At 39.7% G+C, this 6,368-nt stretch overlaps 2 pseudogenes; both read right to left on the bottom strand.

Moving 5' to 3' along the window:
* Positions 1 to 826: 826 nt before the first annotated feature.
* Positions 827 to 1,791, bottom strand: LOC137273425 (uncharacterized; annotated as a pseudogene).
* A 204-nt stretch (positions 1,792 to 1,995) lies between these two features.
* LOC137293723 (ATP-dependent DNA helicase RecQ-like) lies at positions 1,996 to 2,625 on the bottom strand (annotated as a pseudogene).
* Positions 2,626 to 6,368: the final 3,743 nt, after the last annotated feature.

Genomic DNA, 6,368 nt, shown 5'->3' with positions numbered 1-6,368 from the left:
ATCATTGGACATGCCTGACAGTTTGTCAAAAATCATGGCCGCCTTTCTGTGCCAAACTTTCCTAATTATGGCATTCAATCTAATGACATCACGTGCAGATACTGTAGCAAGGCATATCAAAGGCCAATATCACTAAGAAAACATGAAGCTCGGATACATGGACAGCCTGATCCAAAGTTTAATCAGCAACCAGAGATCAGCGCTTCTGTCGAGGCATCCTCCACATCTACTAAGTCCACTGTGTATGACTACACAAAGCTGTGCCTGACACTAGGATTGCTGAGTCTCAATCACAATGATGCCATCAAGTATGGGGGATGGTGAGAGGCTGTTACGAATAGCACAATTCTTTCGTTTATATTGTGGAAAAAAGTGGAAAGTGCCCTAAATGTGCATTAGCCCTTCTTGTGACTTCTGCACAAGCACATTGTCTTCTTTCAGAGAGACATGCAGAAAGTTTGGTATGGAACAGGACCGTCAACTATCAGGGGAAAATAGACACCAACCATCCCAATGATCTTGACCTTGAGCATTGAAACAAAGTATTTAAGGAAGATGTTCATACATATCGAGGAAAATACACTCAGAAAACTACCCTGTGAGTAAGCAGGAGTGCACTTGTCACTGACAGCATTTGCAAGAAGTTTCATAATGTGTCCAGTTTAAGACAAAGTTCTGGGAAACACAAGAAAACCGATGTGTCAGAGGACATTCTACAACTGGCTGAACAACTACACTCTGTTGGAGATGTATTTAACAATGATGACAGAGTTCATGATCACTTTCAAAATTTGAGAGATCATTTAACATCTCTTGACGTGGAAGACATCCAAACAAGGATTTCAACAAGTATGAAGAAAATGAGCTCTAAACTGTGCTACAAATAATTTCAATCACTCTCTGAGCTGTACATCAGGACAATCGGGTTTCTTCTGGTATTCTCATCCACCTCACTGTCGGTAGATATGTCTTCACTGGATGAAGATTCACTTGAAGAATCTCTTTCAAAATACCAGGAAGCCAATATCTTATCCAGGATCATTGATGGGTTTCTGCCAAACATTTGGCTACATTCACAAACGTCCTCACAACGGCACTGACATTTGCACTTAAGAGTGCACACATCACAACAGTTATGTAGTGGCTGTACTGGCGATGGAGAACTTTTAAAATGCTGTAGAAGTTCCACACCTCCACACTTCCTTTACAATACTGTTTCATGCATGGCCTGATTGCATTCTTCACCGACAAACATCTTTCTATTTGATCAATATGGTATGTGCTTGTGTATTGTGATCTCTTCCACCTCTTACAGTTTCTTGCATGTAATCCTCTACGTCATACGCTGGCCCAAAGTGAATGACATGGCCTACACCTTGAACATCGAGACCCATGCTACTTTATGATGTTGATACTGAAACTACACGTTTTGTACCTTGAGGATCTATGTATGAAGAACAAATGCTTTCTTTGACTTCATCGTCTGTTTTAGAGTATGCTTTAAGTATGCTTGTATTATTGATAGGCTCAGACTATAAGCATTTTGTTACAAATGATTTAATGTAATCCAAAGTTCACATTTCAAGTACAAAAGAAAACTTTATGCACATGTGTCTTTCACGTTGTTTAAATTCAGTTTCATTGTTTCCTCCCTAAGATAAGTGGGCTTTTCAAGAAAACTTGATCGACAATTGGGTTGTTGACTGTACATTGAGACTCCACCTGACCCCCGGCTTTTGTCCAGATTCATCCCATTACCCACGAATGGTTAGTACAACTGACCCAAATCATCCTTGTAGTAGTATTCCAATGTAAATGTAACTTTCAGAAAAACATGTCATGACATCGTTTACGTCGTTAAGTATTTCTTGCTTTTCATGTTTGCACCCAGAGAAATGAAAACACCCATGTGGATACCACGGGGAGTGAGGGTGGTGTTTTGTATACAATAAATCTCTGGATTAATCATACACCATTTTCATTATGACATCATGTTGATACAGTATCTCCCCTGAGACCTTACTCTCCGGGTGGTATACAAAGCGAACATTGTAGTGAATATATAAATGATGACTGTATACTTACAATTTAGAAATACAATGTGTCTCATCTATGAAAACTGCCTCCAGATATATTCCTTTGTCACAATTCAGTCACAAGATTCCCATACTGTCCAAGAATAGATTCCGGGCTGGTAAATATGATATCAGCTGCTCCATCTCTTATGTCTTCCACAGACATTCCCTCCATTGTTGATACCACACTGTCCTCATTTTCCTCCTGTGTAACATCATTCAGGTACACTGCTTTAAGCCCTAACGACAAACATTTCTCTGTTTGTTTCTTCATCAGGGCAACCAATGGTGGTACCACAATGACAGTAGCATGGCTTGTATTTTCTACTGTCTGATAAACATAGGGAGAAATTTCAAAAGTCAGTGATTTCCCACTCCCGGGTGGAGAACAAAACAACACATCCTTACAACATTAGTAGCTTTCAGTCTCCGTCTTCTGATTTGGACGAATGCTCTGTACATTTGTTTTCATTTGTGATGAAGCAATTACCTCATCAATGTTCCAATTCATTTTCACTTTGAGATACAAAACCTTTCAGAATCCTTTCCTCTCTATCACCCGTGTAACAATGAATCAGTTAAGAAACCATAGGGAATTTGTGAGTCTTTGGGTACGTGCAATAACACATGTTGGTGTAGTAACACATGTTGGTGTAGTAACACATGTTGGTGTAGTAACACATGTTGGTGCAATAACACCTGTTGGTGTAGTAACACATGTTGGTGTAGTAACAGATGTTGGTGTAGTAACAGATGTTGGTGTAGTAACACATGTTGGTGTAGTAACACATGTTGGTGTAGTAACAGATGTTGGTGTAGTAACAGATGTTGGTGTAGTAACACATGTTGGTGTAGTAACACATGTTGGTGTAGTAACAGATGTTGGTGTAGTAACACATGTTGGTGTAGTAACACATGTTGGTGTAGTAACACATGTTGGTGTAGTAACACATGTTGGTGCAATAACACCTGTTGGTGTAGTAACAGATGTTGCCTCGCTGTGAAAGGACAGGTCAGGAGGTACTGGCCATGGTGGAGCGATGGGGGAGCCTCTCCATGAATGTATACTGAACATCAGTGACAGCTAGAGATCGACTGATAATTACTAGCCATATACTGGCTATGGATTCAGCAGATTGGTACAGACCCTGAAGCTAAGGAAATCTAGACTTGCCACATTTTCTAGACTTGCATGGGCTTTCTTGGACATATTTACTTCAGGGTGTGTACGACAGACTACAAAATAGCTTTTATTACCAGCTCATTTCCTCTACCTTTCATGCCACTTGCACTACTGTTATAAATTCACATACAGATAAGCCAGTACATAAAGACAAAATCGTTATTGGAAGACTGGATATTACATTCTTCAAGGAAAACATTTTCAAGAAGTGAACATTTTCAATATTCAACAATCGACAAGGTCAAAGAGCACATGGCAAATATTTTGACCATATTTTTTTTCACGTCATTCATTGCACATCTATTTATATTTGACGTATTTACACAATGCCAATAAGCATACAATTAATCATACATTTTGGTTCATGTGGAAGCCACTTCTATGGCAGTTTGCATAGGTAAAACAATTGTTAACAAAGCTGGTCTATCAAAACATGATAACAAGGATTAATGAACCTCTAATCTAAAGCTAGGTGTGTGTGTGTGTGTGTGTGTGTGTGTGTGTGTGTGTGTGTGTGTGTGTGTGTGTGTGTGTTGTGTTTTTTTGTTTTTTTGGGGGGATCGTATTTTTTCCTGGATTGGTAAAGAGCACCGAGGCCCAATCCCATACTGGGCTAAATTGAATAATGTCAAAACATGGGTTACAGGAGAAACACCCCCATTCAACAACAACGTAAAGGTGTGTACATGGTGTAAAAGCGCTTAGATGATTTGACTTAAGCCGTTTCAGTAGTAGTAGTAGTAGTACTGGTGGTGGTGGTGGTGGTAGTAGTAGTAGTGGTGGTGGTGGTGGTGGTGGTAGTAGTAGTAGTAGTAGTAGTAGTAGTAGTAGTAGTAGTAGTAGTAGTAGTAGTGATTCGGTACATATGCATGAGGTGATATATGTATAGAGTAAGCAACAGAAAGACAGGAAGTTCAGTTTCTTGGAAATGCCAAAACAACAACAAAAACAAACTCCAATTCGACTGTTTCAACAATCAATGACATTCTTTCGAAACAGCCAGCAGTGCACAACCATGAGCCGATTGAAATGAAACTACAGGTAATAATACAATGATTTAATTTTATTTTACACCACAAAGAAATTATGCATCATCTTCTTTTAAACATAAATGTTTATAACTGTTTATGTAAATCATACAGTTGAAGGTGTAAATAACAATATACGCCTTTTCGCGGCTGATATTTCTTTACATACAATCATTGATGACCCCGATGTAAATACCACAGTAATGAACGATGATTTATAGCGTATTGGGCAGAAAAAAATGGCAAGTATCTTTTAATCCCAATAAGACAGAATCAATAAATTTTACTCGTAAGCTGCAACCGACTTCAATGCCGAATCTAACCATGAATGGCAATGTCATTAAATCCGTTCCAAGTCATAAATATTTACTTCTTAAACTTCAGCTTGATTGCTCATGAAAGGAGCACATTAACGACTGTCCTAGAAAATTTGCACTAATGGTGAATTGTCTAACAAGTCTAAAATATCATTTAAACCTGAAAACACAAGAAACCATGTACAAACACTTCATATTACCAGTTTGATTGTTGCAGCCATATACGGGATAATTGTACCAAACAGCAAGCTGACATACTTGAAAAGCTCAATCTTGATGCTTATATAAACTTATGCTTGTGTACTAATCCGATTGCTTTCATTGGAAATAAATGTTTAAATCATATATATTGTAGGTTTAATATACCATAACAATTATAACTTGGGTGCAATTTTATAACTACACACAATTACAATGCTTACACATTCTCCCTTTGCTTACAAGTTCGGAAATCACTCCAGCGAATGCAGTTGAAGGCCAAGACTGCCTTTCCTTTACAACGAGGAACTTTTGAGCCTAAGAGAAGGTCCTTAGACTGAAGACAACACCTCAGTCATCGAATCCATGCCGTCCTTTGACAGCGTCAAGAACCAGCTGTTCAAGGCCCGACGTTCAGTCTTCCCACCTTTGCCTTCACGTCACAGAGACGAATACATGATGCAGGAAACCACTTCCCTTGCATCGATGACGGCGATGATGACAAGATATTAGGCATCACCACCAGGAAGAATCTGCAAAATCTCTGTGAAGTTGATGTCATTTACGGTGACGGGACGTTCTATGTACGCCCTAATCTCTTCCGCTAACTTTATACCATTCACGCCAAGGTTGCTGATCAGATGTTTCTCTTGTATTCTTCCACAAGACCAAGGAGGCCTTGTCCTGTGCTTTTCAACTCCTGAGGGATGCCGCGACCAGAGCGGGTCTCTAGTTGCAACCACAGACTGTTCAGGTAACGACATTACAATAACATGTCGATCGCATATGGAATTAACTTGTTGAACGAGTAAGGACATACTCAAAAATATACTGTAAACCGTTAGGCAGTAGGGGGACTTGACTGGGCCACATGAGGTGATAACAGCATGCAGAAAGGACAGGGCTTAACATATGGGCCAATAAGTATACTGTTATCTGATGGTTGTATAATGTGACCCCCAGCACGTGTAGTCCCAATGCAGATGTTCCAAGTCCCTGAATCTCTGGTCTCCCTGGGGCTCCTTTTCAATTAAAATGGGTTGGTTTGTTACCATCAAAGTTATATCTATTCAGAGACTAAGCCTGGGTCTACGAGGAAGGGATGTTTCTTCCACTACACACAATGTGTATGGAGGAAAGCTCAGAGCGTCGGTCTCCACTCCACGTATAACGTGGATCCCGAGGTCACGAGGACTTGTCAGATAACACGGCAGGATAAAGATAATCATAAGCAAGGCACATCCTAACATTTTCGAGATGGCAAAGTTTCTTCTTGAAGAGCAGAAACTGAACGAAGTACGGATGGTGCAGTACGAGGCAGATAAGAGGCTCCCGCCAAACATACCAAGTGTGGTACATCTCCAGCCGCTGAAGCACTGTCTGACTACTGGTGACCTCCCTCTCATGCAATTTTCTGATTTCATTCTGATTTGCATTCCATTTATTAGCATTACATTAAAGCTAAAGTAAAGTGTCCATGATTAGTCTTGTGTAGACCCAATATTATTTATCTTATCTTAAATGGGTTTAAATGGGTTTAAATGCTATAATTCCATTTACAAGTCAC

The sequence above is a fragment of the Haliotis asinina genome, chromosome 1 (assembly GCF_037392515.1).
Source record: "Haliotis asinina isolate JCU_RB_2024 chromosome 1, JCU_Hal_asi_v2, whole genome shotgun sequence".
Lineage (NCBI taxonomy): Eukaryota > Metazoa > Mollusca > Gastropoda > Lepetellida > Haliotidae > Haliotis > Haliotis asinina.
The sequence above is the reverse complement of the archived record's forward strand: the minus strand, read 5'-3'. Positions and strand labels throughout refer to the sequence as shown.